Source organism: Mus caroli, unplaced genomic scaffold, assembly GCF_978045245.1.
Source record: "Mus caroli unplaced genomic scaffold, Mus_caroli_1 scaffold_11, whole genome shotgun sequence".
Taxonomy (NCBI): Eukaryota; Metazoa; Chordata; class Mammalia; order Rodentia; family Muridae; genus Mus; species Mus caroli.
Window position 1 is genome coordinate 4,302,698 of NW_028227266.1, and position 21,626 is coordinate 4,324,323.

A 21,626-nucleotide genomic window follows, 5' to 3' on the forward strand; every position below is an offset into this window, starting at 1 on the left:
AGAACCCAGCACTCCCACCTCAGCCAGTCCTGGGTACCCCAACACACCTGAAAAGCAAGACCGGATTTAAAAGCATATCTCATGATGATGGTAGAGGACATCAAGAAGGACTTTAATAACTCACTTAAAGAAATACAGGAGAACACTGTTAAAGAGTTACAAGTGCTTAAAGAAAAAAAGGAAAACACATCCAAACAGGTGATGGAAATGAACAAAACCTTTTTAGGGAAGTGGACACAATAAAAAAAAAAAAAAACACAGTGAGGCAAATCTGCAGATAGAAACCCTAAAAAAGAAATCTGGAACCATAGATGCAAGCATCAGAAACAGAATACAAGAGATGGAAGAGAGAATCTCAGGTACATAGAGAACATCGGCACAACAATCAAAAAAAAAAAATGCAAAGTGCAAAAAAATCCTAACTCAAAACATCCAGGAATTCCAGGACACAATGAGATGACCAAACCTACGGATAATAGGAGTAGATGAAAATGAAGATTTTCAACTTAAGGGGCCAGCAAATATCTTCAACAAAATTATAGAAGAAAACTTACCAAACCTAAAGAAAGAGATGCCCATGAACATACAAGAAGCCTACAGAACTCCAAATAGCCTGGACCAGAAAAGAAATTTCTCCCGACACATAATAGTCAAAACAACAAATGCACTAAATAAAGATAGAATATTAAAAGCAGTAAGGGAAAAAGGTCAAGTAACATATAAAGGCAGGCCTATCAGAATTACAACAGACTTTTCACCAGAGACTATGAAAGCCAGAAGATCCAGGACAGATGTTATACAGACACTAAGAGAACACAAATCCCAGCACAGGCTACTATACCCAGCCATACTTGCAGTTACCATAGATGGAGAAACCAAATTATTCCATGACAGAACCAAATTCACACATTATCTTTCCACGAATCCAGCCCTTCAACGGATAATAACAGAAAAAAAACAATACAAGGACGGAAATCACGCCCTAGAAAAAGCAAGAAAGTAATCCCTCAACGATTCTAAAAGAAGACTGCCACAAGAACAGAATGCCAACTCTAACAACAAAAATAAAAGGAAGCAACAATTACTTTTCCTTAATATCTCTTAATATCAATGGACTCAATTCCCCAATAAAAAGACATAGACTAACAGACTGGATACACAAACAGGACCCAACATTCTGCTGCTTACAGGAAACCCATCTCAGGGAAAAAGACAGACACTAGAGAGTGGAAAACAATTTTCCAAACAAACGGTCTGAAGAAACAAGCTGGAGTAGCCATTCTAATATCGAATAAAATCGACTTCCAAACCAAAGTCATCAAAAAAGACAAGGAGGGACACTTCATACTCATCAAAGGCAAAATCTTCCAAGAGGAACTATCAATTCTGAATATCTATGCTCCAAATACAAGGACACCCACGTTCATTAAAGAAACTTTAGTAAAGCTCAAAGCACACATTGCACCTCACACAATAATAGTGGGAGACTTCAACACACCACTTTCATCAATGGACAGATCATGGAAACAGAAACTAAACAGGGACACAGTGAAACTAACAGAATTTAGGAAACAAATGGATCTAACAGATATCTACAGAACATTTTATCCTAAAACAAAAGGTTATACCTTCTTCTCAGCACCTCATGGTACCTTCTCCAAAATTGACCATAGAATTGGTCACAAAACAGGCCTCAACAGATACAAAAATATTAAAATTGTCCCATGCATCCTATCAGATAACCATGGACTAAGGCTGATCTTCAATAACAATATAAATAATAGAAAACCAACATTCACATGGAAACTGAACAACACTCTCCTCAATGATACCTTGGTCAAGGAAGAAGTAAAGAAAGAAATTAAAGACTTTTTAGAGTTTAATGAAAATGAAGCCACAACATACCCAAACTTTTGGAATACAATGAAAGCATTTCTAAGGGGAAAACTCATAGCTCTGAATACCTGCAAAAAGGAACTAGAGAGAGCACACACTAGCAGCTTGACAACACACCTAGAAGCTCTAGAATAAAAGGAAGCAAATTCACCCAAGAGGAGTAGATGGCAGGAAATAATCAAACTCAGGGGCAAAATTAACCAAGTGGAAACAGGAAGAACTATTCAAAGAATCAACCAAAAGAGGAGCTGGTTCCTTGAGAAAATCAACAAGATAGATAAACCCTTAGCCAGACTCACTAAAGAGCACAGGGACAGCATCCTAATTAACAAAATCAGAAAGGAAAAGGAAGACATAACAACAGATCCTGAAGAAATCCAAAACACCATCAGATCCTTCTACAAAAGGCTATATTCAACAAAACAGGAGAACCTGGATGAAATGAACAAATTTCTAGACAGATACCAGGTACCAAAGTTAAATCAGGATCAGGTTAATGATCTAAACAGTCCCATATCCCCTAAAGAAATAGAAGCAGTCATTAATAGTCTCTCAACCAAAAAAAAAAAAAAAAGCCCAGGACCAGATGGGTTTAGTGCAGAGTTCTATCAGACCTTCAAAGAAGATCTAATTCCAGTTCTGCACAAACTATTCCACAAAATAGAAGCATAATGTACTCTACCCAACTCATTCGATGAAGCCACAATTACTCTGATACCTAAACCACAGAAAGACCCTGCAAAGACATAGAACTTCAGACCAATTTCCTTTATGAGTATCAATGCAAACATACTCAATAAAATTCTCTCAAACCGAATCCAAGAACACATCAAAACAAACATCCATCCTGACCAAGTAGGTTTCATTCCAGGGATGCAGGGATGGTTTAATAAATGGAAATCCATCAACGTAATCCATTATATAAACAAACTCAAAGACAAAAACCACATGATCATCTTGTTAGATGCGGAAAAAGCATTCGACAAGATACAACACCCATTCATGATAAAAGTCTTGGAAAGATCAGGAATTCAAGGCCCATACCTAAACATGATAAAAGCAATCTACAGCAAACCAGTAGCCAACATCAAAGTAAATGGTGAGAAGCTGGAAGCAATCCCACTAAAATCAGGGACTAGACAAGGCTGCCCACTTTCTCCCTACCTATTCAACATAGTACTTGAAGTCCTAGCCAGAGCAATTTGACAACAAAAGGAGATCAAGGGGATACAAATTGGAAAAGATGAAGTCAAAATATCACTTTTTGCAGATGATATGATAGTATATATAAGTGACCCTAAAAATTCCACCAGAGAACTCCTAAACCTGATAAACAGCTTCAGTGAAATAGCTGGATATAAAATTAACTCAAACAATTCAATGGCCTTTCTCTACACAAAGAATAAACAGGCTGAGAAAGAAATTAGGGAAACAACACCCTTCTCAATAGTCACAAATAATATAAAATATCTTGGTGTGACTCTAAGAAAGTGAAAGATCTGTATGATAAGAACTTCAAGTCTCGGAAGAAAGAAATTAAAGAAGATCTCAGAAGATGGAAAGGTCTCCCATGGTCATGGATTGGCAGGATCAACATTGTAAAAATGGCTATCCTACCAAAAGCAATCTACAGATTCAATGCAATCCCCATCAAAATTCCAACTCAATTCTTCAAGGAATTAGAAAGTGCAATCTGCAAATTCATCTGGAATAACAAAAAACCTAGGATAGCAAAAACTCTTCTCAAGCATAAAAGAAACTCTGGTGGAATCACCATGCCTGTCCTAAAGCTGTACTACAGAGCAATTGTGATAAAAACTGCATGATACTGGTATAGCGACAGACAAGTAGACCAATGGAATAGAATTGAAGACCCAGAAATGAACCCACACACCTATGGTCACTTGATCTTTGATAAGGGAGCTAAAACCATCCAGTGAAAAAAAGACAGCATTTCCAACAAATGGTGCTGGCAAAACTGGCAGTTATCATGTAGAAGAATGCGAATTGATCCATTCCTATCTCCTTGTACCAAGGTCAAATCTAAGAGGATCAAGGAACTCCACACAAAACCAGAGACAGTGAAACTTATAGAGGAGAAAGTGGGGAATAGCCTCGAAGATATGGGCACAGGGGGAAAATTCCTGAATAGAACAGCAATGGCTTGTGCTGTAAGATAGAGAATCAACAAATGGGACCTCATAAAATTGCAAAGCTTCTGTAACGCAAAAGACACTGTCAATAAGACAAAAAGGCCACCAACAGATTGGGAAAGGATCTTTACCTATCCTAAATCAGATAGGGGACTAATATCCAATATATATAAAGAACTCAAGAAAGTAGACTCCAGAAAAATCAAATAACCCCACTTAAAAATGGGGCTCAAATCTAAACAAAGAATTCTCACCTGAGGAATACCGAATTGCTGAGAAGCACCTGAAAAAATGCTCAGCATCCTTAATCATTAGGGAAATGCAAATCAAAACAACCCTAAGATTCCACCTCACACCAGTCAGAATGGCTAAGATCAAAAATTCAGGTGACGCTGAGACTGCATTAGTTAGGGAAGCAGAAACCGGCCTGAGTAGGACCACAGGCCTCATCCGGCTGGATCAGCGCCAGGGTAGCGGGAGCGCAGGGTTGCCTGACACCCGCCAGCTACCCACGACCCCCGCCGCAGGATTTTGGGACTGCTGGTGAGTGGAACACAGCTTCTGCTCCAGTCCAATCACGCGGGACCTGAGACTGCTCTGGTTGGGGAGAGAGAAATCCGGCCTACATAGGGCCACAACCCTCTTCCGGTCAGAAAAGCAGGGGCAGCTGGGGCGCAGGGTCTGCTGACACTCGCCAGCTACCCACAACACCCGCCACAGGATCTTAAGACTTCTGGTGAGTGGAGCACAGCTTCTGCTCCAATCCAATTGCGCGGGACCTGAGACTGCATTAGTTAGGGAAGCAGAAACCGGCCTGAGTAGGACCACAGGCCTCATCCGGCTGGATCAGCGCCAGGGTAGCGGGAGCGCAGGGTTGCCTGACACCCGCCAGCTACCCACGACCCCCTGCCGCAGGATTTTGGGACTGCTGGTGAGTGGAACACAGCTTCTGCTCCAATCCAATTGCGCGGGACCTGAGACTGCATTAGTTAGGGAAGCAGAAACCGGCCTGAGTAGGGCCACAAGCCTCACCCGGCCGGATCAGCGCCAGGGTAGCGGGAGCGCAGGGTTGCCTGACACCCGCCTGCTACCCACGACCCCCGCCGCAGAATTTTGGGACTGCTGGTGAGTGGAACACAGCTTCTGCTCCAGTCCAATCACGCGGGACCTGAGACTGCTCTGGTTGGGGAGAGAGAAATCCGGCCTAAATAGGGCCACAACCCTCTTCCGGTCAGAAAAGCACCGGGGCAGCTGGGGCACAGGGTCGGCTGACACTCACCAGCTACCCACAACACCCACCACAGGATCTTAAGACTTCTGGAGAGTGGAACACAGCTTCTGCTCCAATCCAATTGCACACGGGACCAGAGACTGCATTAGTTAGGGAAGCAGAAAAACGGCCTGAGTAGGACCACAGGCCTCTTCCGGCTGGACCAGCACCGGGGTACCGTCAGCTACCCACGACCCCCGCCGCAGGATTTAGAGACTGCTGGTGAGTGGAACACAGCTTCTGCTCCAATCTTTAAATAGTGACAACGATAACAACTAACCCCAGAGATTACCAGATGGCGAAAGGTAAACGTAATAATCTTACTAACAGGAACCAAGACCACTCACCACCATCAGAACCCAGCACCCCCACTTCGCCCAGTCCAGGGCACCACAACACACCGGAAAAGCTAGACACGGATTTAAAAGCATATCTCCTGATGATGATAGAGGACTTCAAGAAGGACTTTAATAACACACTTAAAGAAATGCAGGAGAACACTGATAAAAAGGCAGAAGACAATAAAGAGGAAGCACAAAAATCCCTTAAAGAATTGCAGGAGAACACGGCTAAAGAGTTACAAATCCTTAAAGAAAAACATGATAACATAATCAAACAGGTAGAAGTCCTTACAGAAAAACAGGAAAACACATCCAAACAGATGATGGAAATGAACAAAACCATACTAGACCTAAAAAGGGAAGTAGACACAATAAAGAAAACCCAAAATGAGGCAACACTGGAGATAGAAACCCTAGGAAAGAAATCTGGAACCATAGATACGAGCATCAGCAACAGAATACAAGAGATGGAAGAGAGAATCTCAGGTGCAGAAGATTCCATAGAGAACATCGGCACAACAATCAAGGAAAATGTAAAATGCAAAAAGATCCTAACTCAAAACATCCAAGAAATACAGGACATAATGAGAAGACCAAACCTACGGATAATAGGAGTGGATGAGAATGAAGATTTTCAACTCAAAGGACCAGCAAACATCTTCAACAAAATTATAGAAGAAAACTTCCCAAATCTAAAGAAAGAGATGCCCATGAACATACAAGAAGCCTACAGAACTCCAAATAGACTGGACCAGAAAAGAAATACCTCCCGACACATAATAATCAGAGCAACAAATGCTCTAAATAAAGATAGAATACTAAAAGCAGTAAGAGAAAAAGGCCAAGTAACATATAAAGGCAAGCCTATCAGAATTACACCAGACTTTTCACCAGAGACTATGAAAGCCAGAAGATCCTGGACGGATGTTATACAGACACTAAAAGAACACAAATTCCAGCCCAGGCTACTATACCCAGCCAAACTCTCAATTAACATAGATGGAGAAACCAAAGTATTCCACGACAAAACCAAATTCACACATTATCTCTCCACGAATCCAGCCCTTCAAAGGATAATAACAGAAAAAAACCAATACAAGGACAGGAACCACGCCCTAGAAACAACAAGAAGGTAATCCCTCAACAAACCTAAAAGAAGACGGCCACAAGAACAAAATGCCAACTTTAACATCAAAAATAACAGGAAACAACAATTACTTTTCCTTAATATCTCTTAATATCAATGGACTCAACTCCCCGATAAAAAGACATAGACTAACAAACTGGCTACACAAACAAGACCCAACATTTTGCTGCTTACAGGAAACTCATCTCAGAGAAAAGGATAGACACTACCTCAGAATGAAAGGCTGGAAAACAATTTTCCAAGCAAATGGCATGAAGAAACAAGCTGGAGTAGCCATTCTAATATCTGATAAGATTGACTTCCAACCCAAAGTCATTAAAAAAGACAGGGAAGGACACTTCATACTCATCAAAGGTAAAATCCTCCAAGAGGAACTATCAATCCTGAATATCTATGCTCCAAATACAAAGGCAGCCACATTCATTAAAGAAACTTTAGTAAAGCTCAAAGCACACATTGCACCTCATACAATAATAGTGGGAGACTTCAACACACCACTTTCACCAATGGATAGATCATGGAAACAGAAACTAAACAGGGACACAGTGAAACTAACAGAAATTATGAATCAAATGGATCTGGCAGATATCTACAGAACATTCTATCCTAAAACAAAAGGATATACCTTCTTCTCAGCACCTCATGGTACCTTCTCCAAAATTGACCACATAATTGGTCACAAAACAGGCCTCAACAGATATAAAAATATTGAAATTGTCCCATGCATCCTATCAGATCACCATGGACTAAGGCTGATCTTCAATAACAAAATAAATAATAGAAAGCCAACCTTCACGTGGAAACTGAACAACACTCTTCTCAATGATACCTTGGTCAAGGAAGGAATAAAGAAAGAAATTAAGGACTTTTTAGAGTTCAATGAAAATGAAGCCACAACATACCCAAACTTATGGGACGCAATGAAAGCATTTTTAAGAGGAAAACTCATAGCTCTGAGTGCCTCCAAAAGGAAACTAGAGAGAGCACACATTAGCAGCTTGACAACACACCTAAAAGCACTAGAACAAAAGGAAGCAAATTCACCCAAGAGGAGTAGACGGCAGGAAATAATCAAACTCAGGGGTGAAATCAACCAAGTGGAAACAAGAAAAACTATTCAAAGAATCAACCAATCAAGGAGCTGGTTCTTTGAGAAAATCAACAAGATAGATAAACCCTTAGCCAGACTCACTAGAGGGCACAGGGAAAGCATCCTAATTAACAAAATCAGAAATGAAAAAGGAGACATAACAACAGATCCTGAAGACATCCAAAACACCATCAGATCCTTCTACCAAAGGCTATACTCAACAAAACTGGAGAACCTGGATGAAATGGAGAAGTTCCTAGACAGATACCAGGTACCAAAGTTGAATCAAGATCAGGTTAATGATCTAAACAGCCCTATATCCCCCAAAGAAATAGAAGCAGTCATTAATAGTCTCCCAACTAAAAAAAGCCCAGGACCAGATGGGTTTAGTGCAGAGTTCTATCAGACCTTCAAAGATGATCTAATCCCAGTTCTTCACAAACTATTCCACAAAATAGAAACAGAAGGTACTCTACCCAACTCATTCTATGAAGCCACAATTACTCTGATACCTAAACCACAAAAAGACCCAACAAAGATAGAAAACTTCAGACCAATATCCCTTATGAATATTGATGCAAAAATCCTCAATAAAGTTCTTGCTAACCGAATCCAAGAACACATCAAAACAATCATCCATCCTGACCAAGTAGGTTTCATCCCAGGGATGCAGGGATGGTTCAATATACGGAAATCCATCAACGTAATCCAGTATATAAACAAACTCAAAGACAAAAACCACATGGTCATCTCCTTAGATGCGGAAAAAGCATTTGACAAGATCCAACACCCATTCATGATAAAAGTCTTGGAAAGATCAGGAATTCAAGGCCCATACCTAAACATGATAAAAGCAATCTACAGCAAACCAGTAGCCAACATCAAAGTAAATGGTCAGAAGCTTGAAGCAATCCCTCTAAAATCAGGGACTAGACAAGGCTGTCCACTTTCTCCATACCTATTCAACATTGTACTTGAAGTCCTAGCCAGAGCAATTCGACAACAAAAGGAGATCAAAGGGATACAAATTGGAAAAGATGAAGTCAAAATATCACTTTTTGCAGATGATATGATAGTATATATAAGTGACCCTAAAAATTCCACCAGAGAACTCCTAAGCCTGATAAACAGCTTCGGTGAAGTAGCTGGATATAAAATTAACTCAAACAAATCAATGGCCTTTCTCTACACAAAGAATAAACAGGCTGAGAAAGAAATTAGGGAAACAACACCCTTCTCAATAGTCACAAATAATATAAAATATCTTGGCGTGACTCTAACTAAGGAAGTGAAAGATCTGTATAATAAAAACTTCAAGTCTCTGAAGAAAGAAATTATAGAAGATCTCAGAAGATGGAAAGATCTCCCATGCTCATGGATTGGCAGGATCAACATTGTAAAAATGGCTATCTTGCCAAAAGCAATCTACAGATTCAATGCAATCCCCATCAAAATTCCAACTCAATTCTTCAACGAATTAGAAAGTGCAATCTGCAAATTCATCTGGAATAACAAAAAACCTAGGATAGCAAAAACTCTCCTCAAGGATAAAAGAACCTCTGGTGGAATCACCATGCAGGACCTAAAGCTCTACTACAGAGCAATTGTGATAAAAACTGCATGGTACTGGTATAGTGACAGACAAATAGACCAATGGAATAGAATTGAAGACCCAGAAATGAACCCACACACCTATGGTCACTTGATCTTCGACAAGGGAGCTAAAAACATCCAGTGGAAGAAAGACAGCATTTTCAACAAATGGTGCTGGCACAACTGGTTGTTAACATGTAGAAGAATGCGAATCGATCCATTCCTATCTCCTTGTACTAAGGTCAAGTCTAAGTGGATCAAGGAACTTCACATAAAACCAGAGACACTGAAACTTATAGAGGAGAAAGTGGGGAAAAGCCTTGAAGATATGGGCACAGGGGAAAAATTCCTGAATAGAACAGTAATGGCTTGTGCTGTAAGATCGAGAATTGACAAGTGGGACCTCATGAAACTACAAAGCTTCTGCAAGGCTAAAGACACCATCAATAAGACAAAAAAACCACCAACAGATTGGGAAAGGATCTTCACCTATCCTAAATCAGATAAGGGACTAATATCCAATATATATAAAGAACTCAAGAAGGTGGACTCCAGAAAGTCAAATAACCCCATTAAAAAATGGGGCTCAGAACTGAACAAAGAATTCTCACCTGAGGAATACCGAATGGCAGAGAAGCACCTGAAAAAATGCTCAGCATCCTTAATCATCAGGGAAATGCAACTCAAAACAACCCTGAGATTCCACCTCACACCAGTCAGAATGGCTAAGATCAAAAATTCAGGTGACAGCAGATGCTGGCGAGGATGTGGAGAAAGTGGAACACTCCTCCATTGTTGGTGGGATTGCAAGCTTGTACAACCACTCTGGAAATCAGTCTGGCGGTTCCTCAGAAAATTGGACATAGTACTACCGGAGGATCCAGCAATACCTCTCCTGGGCATATATCCAGAAGATGTCCCAACCGGTAAAAAGGACACATGCTCCACTATGTTCATAGCAGCCCTATTTATAATAGCCAGAAGCTGGAAAGAACCCAGATGTCCCTCAACAGAGGAATGGATACAGAAATTATGGTACATTTACACAATGGAGTACTACTCAGCTATTAAAAAGAATGAATTTATGAAATTCCTAGCCAAATGGATGGACCTGGAGGGCATCATCTTGAGTGAAGTAACACAATCACAAAAGAACTCACACAATATGTATTCATTGATAAGTGGATATTAGCCCAAAACTTAGGATACCCAAGATATAAGATACAATTTGATAAACGCATGAAACTCAAGAAGAATGAAGACCAAAGTGTGGACACTGTGCACCTTCTTAGAATTGGGAACAAAACACCCAGGGAAGGAGTTACAGAGACAAAGTTCGTAGCTGTGATGAAAGGATGGACCATTTAGAGACTGCTGTATCCAGGGATCCGTCCCATAATCAGCTTCTAAACGCTGACACCATTGCATACACTAGTAAGATCTTGCTGAAAGGACCCAAATATAGCTGTCTCTTGTGAGACGATGCCGGGGCCTAGCAAACACAGGAGTGGATGTTCACAGTCAGCTATTGGATGTATCACAGGGCTCCCAATGGAGAAGCTAGAGAAAGTACCCAAGGAGCTAAAGGGATCTGCAACCCTATTGTTGGAACAACATGATGTACTAACCAGAACCCTGGAGCTCTTGTCTCTAGCTGCATATGTATCGAAAGATGGCCTAGTCGGCCATCAATGGAAAGAGAGGCCCATTGGACTTGCAAACTTTATATGCCCCAATATAGGGGAATGCCAGGGCCAAAAGAATGGGAATGGGTGGGTAGGGAAGTGGGGGGCGCTATGGGGGACTTTTGGGATAGTATTGGAAATGTAATTGAGGAAAATATGTAATAAAAATATTAAAAAAAATAAAATAAAATGAAGGGTAAGCTGAAAAAAAAAAAAAAAGATGAGGAATGTAAATCTTAGAAGTGTCACAGACCAAAAAGTGGATCATTTTATGAAACCCCTATTGGGGATCCTAAGGATGATGGTATAAAGAATAACCTTCAGATTGGGAGCCCTGCTTGAATATAGCCTTTTGTATGAACTTTCGACTGCCATTGTAATGACCACACACCTTGTAACACTTGAAATATATTATGTTTCTGTATGTCAGAAAAAAAAAAAAAAATTCAGGTGACAGCAGATGCTGGCAAGGATGTGGAGAAAGAGGAACACTCCTCCATTGTTGGTGGGATTGCAAGCTTGTACAACCACTCTGGAAATTAGTCTGGCGGTTCCTCAAAAAATTGGACCTAATACTACCAGAGGATCCTGCAATACCTCTCCTGGGCATATATCCAGAAGTTGTTCCAACCGGTAAGAAGGACACATGCTCCACTATGTTCATAGCAGTCTTATTTATAATAGCCAGAAGCTAGAAAGAACCCAGATGCCCCTCAACAGAGGAATGGATACAGAAAATGTGGTACATTTACACAATGGAGTACTACACAGCTATTAAAAAGAATGAATTTATGAAATTCCTAGCCAAATGGATGGATCTGGAGGGCATCATCCTGAATGGGGTAACTCAATGAAAGAACTCACATGATATGTACTCATTGATAAGTGGATATTAGCCCAGAAACTTAGGATACCCAAGATATAAGGTACTATTTGTGAAACATATGAAGCTCGGGAAGAACAAAGACCAAGGTGTGGATACTTTGCCCCTTCTAGGAATTGGGAGCAAGGCACCCATAGAAGGAGCTACAGAGACAGAGTTTGGTGCTGAGATGAAAGGATGGACCATCTAGAGGCTACCATACCCAGAGATCCATCCCATAATCAGCCTCCAAACCCTGACACCATTTCATACACTAGCAAGATTTTGCTGAAAGAACCCTGATATAGCTGTCACATGTGAGACTATGCTGGGGCCTAGCAAACACAGAAGTGGATGCTCACAGTCAGCTATTGGATGGATCACAGGGCCCGCAATGGAGGAGCTGGTGGAAGTACCCAGGGAGCTGGGGGGATCTGCAACCCTATAGGTAGAACAACAATATGAACTAACCAGTACCCCCCCCCCCGAACTCATGTCTCTAGCTGCATATGTGTCAGTGGAAAGAGAGGCCCATTGATTGTGCAGACTTTATATGCCTCAGTTCAGGGGAATGCCATGGCCAAGAGGTGGGAGTGGGTGGGTGGGGGAGTGGATGTGGGAGGGTGTGGGGGACTTTTGGGATAGCATTGGAAATGTAAATGAAATAAATACCCAATAATAAAGAAAAGAAAGAAAAGAGAAACTTTCTCTGATGTGCCATTGATGCTTGCAGTTTCTATCTAAAAAAAAAAAAAAAAAAAAAAAGATAAGAAGAATGTTATACTTAAGGCAAATCCCTAACAATTAAGAGACTAGATAGAGTAGGGAAGAAATATTCCCCTTAGATATCCACAAATTGCCCCGTGTATGTAACTACCCTTACATAATATGAAATTGAGTTTTGTGCACACTAATCTCATATATAAGAAATATAGATCTGACATTGTGCTCAAGACATGTGGGCATTATCTGATCCTACAGATAAAAAGTTCATCTCCTCTTAGTGCCACCAAGCATTCACTGAATTAGTAAACTCATGCAATTGGGCTTTATTCTTCTATCCTCAAGGTAACATACTTAGTGAAACTCTGAATAAATTTTCTCACACAGAAGTTGGAAGATTATCAGTTAAAGTTGTTTCTGTTATGCTGACATACTGAGAAATTATCAAATGAGAAGAAAAAAAAAGTATAGAGAACCTGGCACTTTCTTTGTTCCCTCTTAGCAGGTATAGAAAGAAGCAGCTTTTGAGGCAAGCATGAAGAAGGCTATGCTGACAGTGGTTGTTTTCTCAACAGATCTGAGCAAGTCAAACAAAACAAAAATTAATTCATAAAGATATGTTTGAATTTTCTCTAGCTTGAGAGCAAAGAGAGAAACTTATCGGAACATTTCCACTGTTTAACGTGAGTAGATTCTTCAGATATTGGGTGTGGATAGAAGAGGCTCAGGAAATGCTAAAGACTATCTTCAGCATGTTGGTCAAAACATCTTAAACTTTAGTTCTCTATCTACTTACTACATAGTAATCTATCCAAAGTCTTAGAAATAAGAACCCACTTGTTACTGATTCAAATAACTTTGAGTCTAACCTATTGAAGAGGAAAAAAAAAGAAAAAGAAAAGAGAAAAAAACACCACAAACAAGATACAACAATAAGCCTTAGAGTTTGAGGACAGTTTCCTGGGCAAAGAAGTGTTCTATTTGACCCCAATTTGTGATTCTCTCAGGGTTTATTGCTTCCTTAACCAGAAAACCAGACTTGATTTAAACCTTCAGATCTGCTCAATTTTGGCTCACTTTTTTTCTGGCTTACAATGTTAAATTTAATCAATAAAGTTGGAAATGTATTCTTGATTATCTCCCACTTTTCACTTCTGTCAGGAACAAGACCACATATCAACACCTACAATCACAATCATTCTAAACCCAAATGCACAGTCATCAACATCAAGACAATATATGTCTCCACCAGAGCACAGTAACCTACTACAGATGGCCCCGAGAACTACAATACAGTCAAAGCACAAGACAATAGCTAATATATGTCCAAGGACCTTAAAATATATGTGAGCAAATCCCTTAGTGAGGTCTGTGAAAGCACAAACAAATAGTGGAATGAAAACAGAAACAATTAATGACAGAAAGTAGAAATAGATCACTTAAGAAAAACTAAAACTGGGGGCTGGTGAGATGGCTCAGTGGGTAAGAGCACCCGACTGCTCTTCCAAAGGTCCAGAGTTCAAATCCCAGCAACCACATGGTGGCTCACAACCATCCGTAATGAGATCTGGCGCCCTCTTCTGGAGTGTCTGAAGACAGCTACAGTGTACTTACATATAATAAATAAATAAATCTTTAAAAAAAAAAAAGAAAAAAGAAAAACTAAAACTGATTTAAAACTGGAAATGAAAGACTTGAAAAACAAGTGGAAACCTCAGAGGTGAACCTCAGCAACAGAGTATAAGACAAGAAAGAGAGACTCTTGGGTAATAAACACAATGTAAAAAAAATGGATAAATAGGTCACATGCTACATCCACTCCAGTAGTGACTCGAAATACAGGTTTAGAGACCTGGAAGCAGTCCTGAGGCAGAGTTTCAAGAAAACGTAGCCCCCTGGAACCTTGGCATTCCCATAGCTAGAATGCCACAGATTTGTCCCTGTAATATTGGGGGGAGGAGGGGCCTGGCATGCTTTCTTACAGTATTTTACTGGATAAGAGAAGTCTCAGGGCAGGCTTAGCAAACATATACTTAAAATCTTCATTATAGCCAGGTATAACAGATTACATTGCATAATAGAAGCAAGTTGGTGAATTCTCCTGACAAATGGAGATTCCCTACAAAAACTTAAAAGAACAGCCAAGTTACCTTCATATGCAAGAATTTACCAAGGCCTAGGAAATAGGGGATTGTGGTATTGCATTATTCATGAGAAGGTCTGCTAGAGCAGAACCCCCTGGTGCTAGCTTTCACAAGGTTCAAAGGAGTAGCACAAATTGTGACTAGGGTGTGAAATCCTTACCTGTCATTAGCTGACTCTAGGCAGGGCTGTTTTATCTTTACTTTAAACATTATCTGGTTCCTGTAAGTCCTTTTGAAGTCATTCCTCTGTTTTGTGTCAGATAACTTCAATGTACTTTGCCTGCTGTGATATCCTACCCCTTTGTTTTCTGTATTATATAAGACTGCTGTTCGCTTTGTGACACTACATTCAGATCCAACACACTCTCTCCTGTCTGTGTCTGTCTGTCAATTTTCACCGACTCTATGCCCACCTGTCCGAGACCCTGATTCCCACAGATTGAGGGGAGCCGACTGGGCCTAGTCCATGGCAGTTAAATATAATAAAAAAAAACAATCCAGGCACAAAATATCCAGGAGATCTGAGACACTATGAAAATACCAAATCTATGATAATGGGAGTAAAGGAGAAGAAACCCAGGTCAAAGGCACAGAAAATATTTTCAACAAAATCACAGAAGAAAATTTCCATAGCCTAAAGTAAGAGATAACGACCAGAGTACAAGCTTATAGAACACACTGGACCAGAAAGAAAGTCCCCTGACCACATAAGGATCAAAACACTAAATGTACAGAACAAAGAAAGAATATTAAATGTTTGAGTGAGAAAGAGCAAGTAACATATATTAGAACTATTAGAATTACACCTGACTTCTTAATGGAAACTCTAAAAACCAGAAGGTCTGGACAGATGCTCTACAAACTCTAAGACCACAGATGCCACCCCAGATTACTATATCCAGCAAAACTCTGAGTCACAATAAATGCAGAAAGAAAAACTCTCCAAATTAAGACAAAATTTAATCAGTGTCTATCTATGAATCCAACTCCACAGAAGGAGATAATTAAAAAAAAAAACCTTAAATCCAATCAGGTTAACCACATTCTAGAAATCAAAGGAAATAAGTTATACAAGACCAGCAAGTCAAATGAGGGGGGAAACCTACACCGTTATAAGAAAATAAAAGGAATCAATAAGTACTGCTCTTTGATAACTCTCAATATCAATGGCCTCAATTCCTCAATAAAAAGACACAGACTACCATACTGAATTTAAACAATTCTATCCTCCTGCCGCCTCCAAGAAACACACCTTAATATCAAGGATAGACATCATCTCATGGTAAAAGGATGGAAAAATATATTTCAAGCAAATAGACGTAAGAATCAAGCTGGTGTAACGATTTTAACAGTTGACAAAATAGACTGCAAACCAAAGCTAACAAGAAGATATAGGGAAAGATATTACCTCATCAAAGAAAAATTCTACCAAGAGGACATTTTAATTCTTAACATTTATGCACCAAGCATAAGGCCACCCAAGTTCACAAAGGAAACTCTACTATATATTATATTAAATCACAAACTGACCCTCACACACTGATAGTGGAGGACTTCAATACTGGAATCTCACTAATAGACAGGTCCTTCACACAAAAACTAAACAGAAAAATGCTGGTGTAGCTGATGTTATGAACCAAATGGAACTAAAAGATATTCACAAAAAAATATACTTTCTTCTCAGCAGCTAATGTAACTTTCTCCAAAACTGACCACATATTTCAACACAAAGCATGTCTCTACCAATACAAGAAAATTGAAATAACTCCCTGCATTGTATCAGACTACCACAGATTAAAGTTGGATATCAACAACAACAGAAATCTTACAAACTCAAGGAAACTGAACAACTCTCTACTGAATGAAAAATAAATCAAGACAGAAATTAAGAAAGAAATTTAAAACTTTTTAGAATTGAATGAAATTGAAAATATAACATGCCTAAGCCCATGGGACACAATGAAAGCAGCTCTAAGAGGAAAGTTCATACGCAAAGTATCTACACACACACACACACACACACACACACACACACACACAGAGGAGTTGGAAAGAGCTCATACTAGTAACTTAACAGCACTGAAATATCCAGAACAGAAAGAAAGAAAGATGGATGGGTATAAATAGTAGTCATCCCCCAAAGGGGTAGATGGCAAGAAATAATTAAATGTGGAGCTAAAATCAATAAAATAGAAACAAACAAACAAAATACAATAAAAAGAATCAATGAAACGAAGAACTAGTTCTTTGAGAAAACCAATAAGATTGACAAACCCTTAACCAAATTAACTAAAAAGTGGAGATAAACATCCAAATTAACAAATTAGAAATAAAAAGGGGAACATACCGACACCAAGGAAACCCATAGATCATAAGGACATGCTTTGAAAATCAGTACACAACCAAACAGGAAAACTAAAATAAATGGATAAATGTCTTGATCTATTCCACCTACCAAGTTTAAACCAAGATAAGATAAGCAATTTAAACAGACAAATAATCCTTAGTATAATAGAAGTAATAATTAAATGTCTACAAACCAAAAAAAAAAAAAAAAAAAAAAAAAACAGATAGATTCAGCCCAGAATTCTACCAAAAAAGAGAAGAATGTAAAACTGATACTTCTTAGATGATTCTGCAAACTAGAAACAGGAAAACACTACCTAATTCTTTTTAAGGGGCCACAATTACTCTGATACTGAAACCAAAATAAACTCAATGGCATATTTTTGGAGGATTTTTTTTCTGTCATATTACTTTTTGAGGCTTGCTTTTCTTTTAACTTCACAGGTCTTTTGTTTATATATTGTGGTTTCCAATTTTCTATTTTTGTAGGATTTTTGTTAGTTCAAAGATATGTGTTTCTGACTCTGTATGCATTTCTGGTGTTTTTTTTCAAGCTTATTTTATTAGCATGTTGGTTTGTTGGTTTGTTTGTTTGTTTGTTTAGTCCTATTCTGGTTTGTTTGTTTTTATTTTATCTTATTTTATTTTATTATTTTTAGATACCTGGATTTTTTTAATATGAGTGAGAGAGAGGATTTGGGAGTGCAAAAGTGGGGGAAGAGGGTCTGGAGGAGTTTGGTGAAGGGAAACCATAATGAGAATATATTGCATGAAAAATTATATTCTCAGAGAATGAATTTTAATTATAAATAAAAAATAGACTTTGGGCTGGAGAAGCTAAGTGCCTAGGAGCATCTGCCGCTCTGCCAGCTCTCTCATTGCCTGAGGAGCTACCTTCCTTGAATTCCCCAGCTCTGTGCCTCTACCTAGATTTGGGGTCTGTGGGATCAAACTCACAGCAAGCACTTTTCTAACTGCTCTCCCCAGGCATGTAGTTATTGCTTTAAAAGCAAGATATGGTGCTTGGAGGACCTATTTTTCTCACTTAAAGCCAAATATGATGTTAGAATCCAAATCTTGTGTCATCTATTTTCATCTACAGTCTTCTGGAACATGAAGGCTCTCCCAGCCTGTACTGCACTCACCACCTTCCCAGGAGTAACACGAGCCCTCCACTCACCAAGCTACTTTCTACCAAAAAAAAAAAAAAAAAAAAAAAAGTGATTTCCTGCTCACTGTTGGACTTGCAGCAAAACCTAGCAGGCTCCATTGCAATGAGTTTCCTGGCTCTTCTGCAATGTGTTTCACGGTGTTCTAATTTCATTATTGTTGTGGTTTCTTTTCTCAATATGTGTAAAGAAAGAGAAGCACACTGCATTTCCCATTAAGCAATTCTGTAACACTACAAAGGACAAGCAGTGATAACTCAGATGGTGCTGACTCTGACACCAAGGTCCCCTCATGAAGACATTCCTGCAGAAGGCAATCAACAAAGAGGTTCTGGAGAACCTATGAGCTAGCGGCGGAACTCAGCTCTCCTGCCATGACAAGCCATTGTTCCCTTACAGCCAATACAGCTATGCTTGCCCGCATTCACAGAGCCTCACAAGACTAAACCCATAGTTAGCTTTCCTTGTAGAAGTAGATGGGGAGGGTCTCTACTCTACCTGAGATTCCAGTTGTCCAGTCCCTCCTATGCCAGTGTTTTCAGCAGCTGCAATCAACTCAGCCCTAGCTGCACATGACATGGAGTATACAAAACATGGAAAGCTAAGTGGACAGGAGCAGGCTCCACTAATACCATCCAAGAGATCTTCTTCATCCATGTTCTGGTAGAATTTCTCAATGATGGGTTTGGGGTCATTCATATGCCTATAAGTAATTCCTCACTCAGGTCCCTATAAGTCTTACTAACTGGTTCATCATGCTGGACATGAATGGAGTTGTTTCTTTACTCCACCAGTTCTCAGCCTGTGAGCCACAGCTGATTTGGGCCCAGCATATCAAATATTTGAATTATGATTCATAACAATGGCAAAATTACAGTTATAAAGTAGCAACAAACTAATTTTATAGTTAGCAGTCACCACATGAGGAACTATATTCAAGGGTCTCCACATTAGGAAGGTTGAGAGCTACTGCTTTAGTCTAACTTTGACTCTATCTAGGGTGGACAAGCATTTCTTCACATCTCAGAAAAAGTAATACAGCACTATGGAAGCTTCACCCTCAACTCACGGGAAAGTTGACTGAGAGCAGTGTGCTGTGGGTTGTGAGTAGACCTGAACTATAGGAATATTCAAGTAGATTGTATTTCACTAATTTTTTGCATGTCTGTAATAGTGTGTAGTTTTTAACCTTTCAAGAAAAGGAAGAAAACAGAGGTGTTCTCCATCCACTCAGTGACAGAGGAGAAAACTAAGCTGCATGTTCACCAATGGCAAGGATGGGGCTCATATTTGCATGTGTTGACTGGGGGTCATCTTCTTTTGACTGCAATTCCTTTCTATACAACAATCTCTGTCTTCAGTTTGTACTTTTGTTGCTGTTGCAGGCTTTTTTAGCCTCCTTTGCATGTGCATGAGCACACACACACACAACTTAATTACGGGATGTGTCTTTGGCTTCCATATAGTCAGTACAGTGTCTGTCCAAGTTAGCTCTGTTGTCAACATGACAGGGTTTACAGTCATCTGAGCGGAAAGCCTCCATTGAGAATTGGCTTGCAGGCATGTCTGTGAGATACTGCCTTGATTCTTAATTGATATGGGAGGACCCAGTCCACCGTGGGTGGCACCATCCTTAAGCAGGCCATGTATAAGAAAGCTAGCTGAGCTTGTGACTGAGTAAGCTAGAGAGGAAGCCTGCAAGCAATGTTCCTCCATTGTTTTGCTTCAATCTCTTGCTTTTCTCTGATTCCCTCCATGATGGACCATGACCTGGAAGTGTAAGCCAAATAAACCCTCCCTCCCAAGTTGCTTCTGATCAGAGTGTTTATCCCAGCAAGAGAGAGGCCACAACACTGACCAAGACCAAGGAGACCTGAGGAGTGTGTGTAATGAGATGATCACATGTTGGAGCGAAACAAGGAAATAAATCATAGCCTCGCTTGTGTCTTCTGTGCTCCCTGTGTTGGTGCCGATACGCACAAGCCTCTAAGGATTATGAAACACCGAAAGCTTGGAGTTGGCACCAGACAGCAGAGCCTGGCTGTGCAGGCTGGGGATGTTTCCTGTGGAAGCTGAAGTTCAGTGCTGCCATCTAGTGATCATGAGCAGAACCAAGACTCTCCCGCCCTGACCTGCCGCTGGTCCATGCCCCACAAGCAGAACCTAGCCTGTGTGCCAACGCCTGTAAACTGAGGCAAACACAGCTAAAGCTGTTGACGCTAGACTGTGCAGGGGTTGACCTAGGGTTGCCTGGTTCTCTTCTCAGTCCACAGTTCAGCTGCTGCTGGCTTTCACCTCACAACGGTGAATAGGGTGCATCTTTCCACATTTAAGTGTTTTAAAGCTGAGATTATGAATCACTGATGCAACGAGAATCAACAGAAAGAATTGATCAATTGTTGTACAATTAGGTCAAAATCTTGGGAGGGCAGGACCTGATAGGTGTGTCTAGCAAGTTCCCAAGCCCCGTGTGCTCCCTGACTCTCTTTCAATAGCCCTCACTTCTGCTCCATTCTGAAATGACTGTTAGTGTAGTGTGTGTGTGTGTGTGTGTGTGTGTGTGTGTGTGTGTGTGTGTGTGTGAGAGAGAGAGAGAGAGAGAGAGAGAGAGAGAGAGAGTGTGTTCAAATTACCTAGAGGGCTTGTTTTAAACAAGCACAGCTGTCCCATGGCTAAATTTTCTGATTTAGTCAGTCTTGAATGAATTCCAGAATTTGCATCTCTAATAGGTTTCCAAGTAGAATTATTTGAATCCTGAATTTCCCCTAAAGTTCTCATGCAGTTAAGACTTGCTCCAAAGCCAGATGCATCTGTAAGCCCAATACAAAGCTTCTCTATGTATGTATGTATGTATGTATGTATGTATGTATGTATGTATGTGTGTATGTGTGTATATATAGAGAAATTATATAATATATAATTATATATTTATTATTTATCTCTCTACATATATATGTATAGACATATATACTTATGTATGTATATATATATGTATATATATATATATGCATATTCTCTAAGAGATAGGTTCTAGCAGAAGCAACTTACATCATTTGGAACATGCCCTTGAAGAGGATATTAGGACTCCAGATTTTCTATCCTCTTCTTTCCCCCTCCTCACATTTTCTTCCCTAGCTGCCATGATATAAACAGGTTTACAACTGCAGACTCTCTCCTTATTGCACGTCTAAAAGTCACGGACTCCTG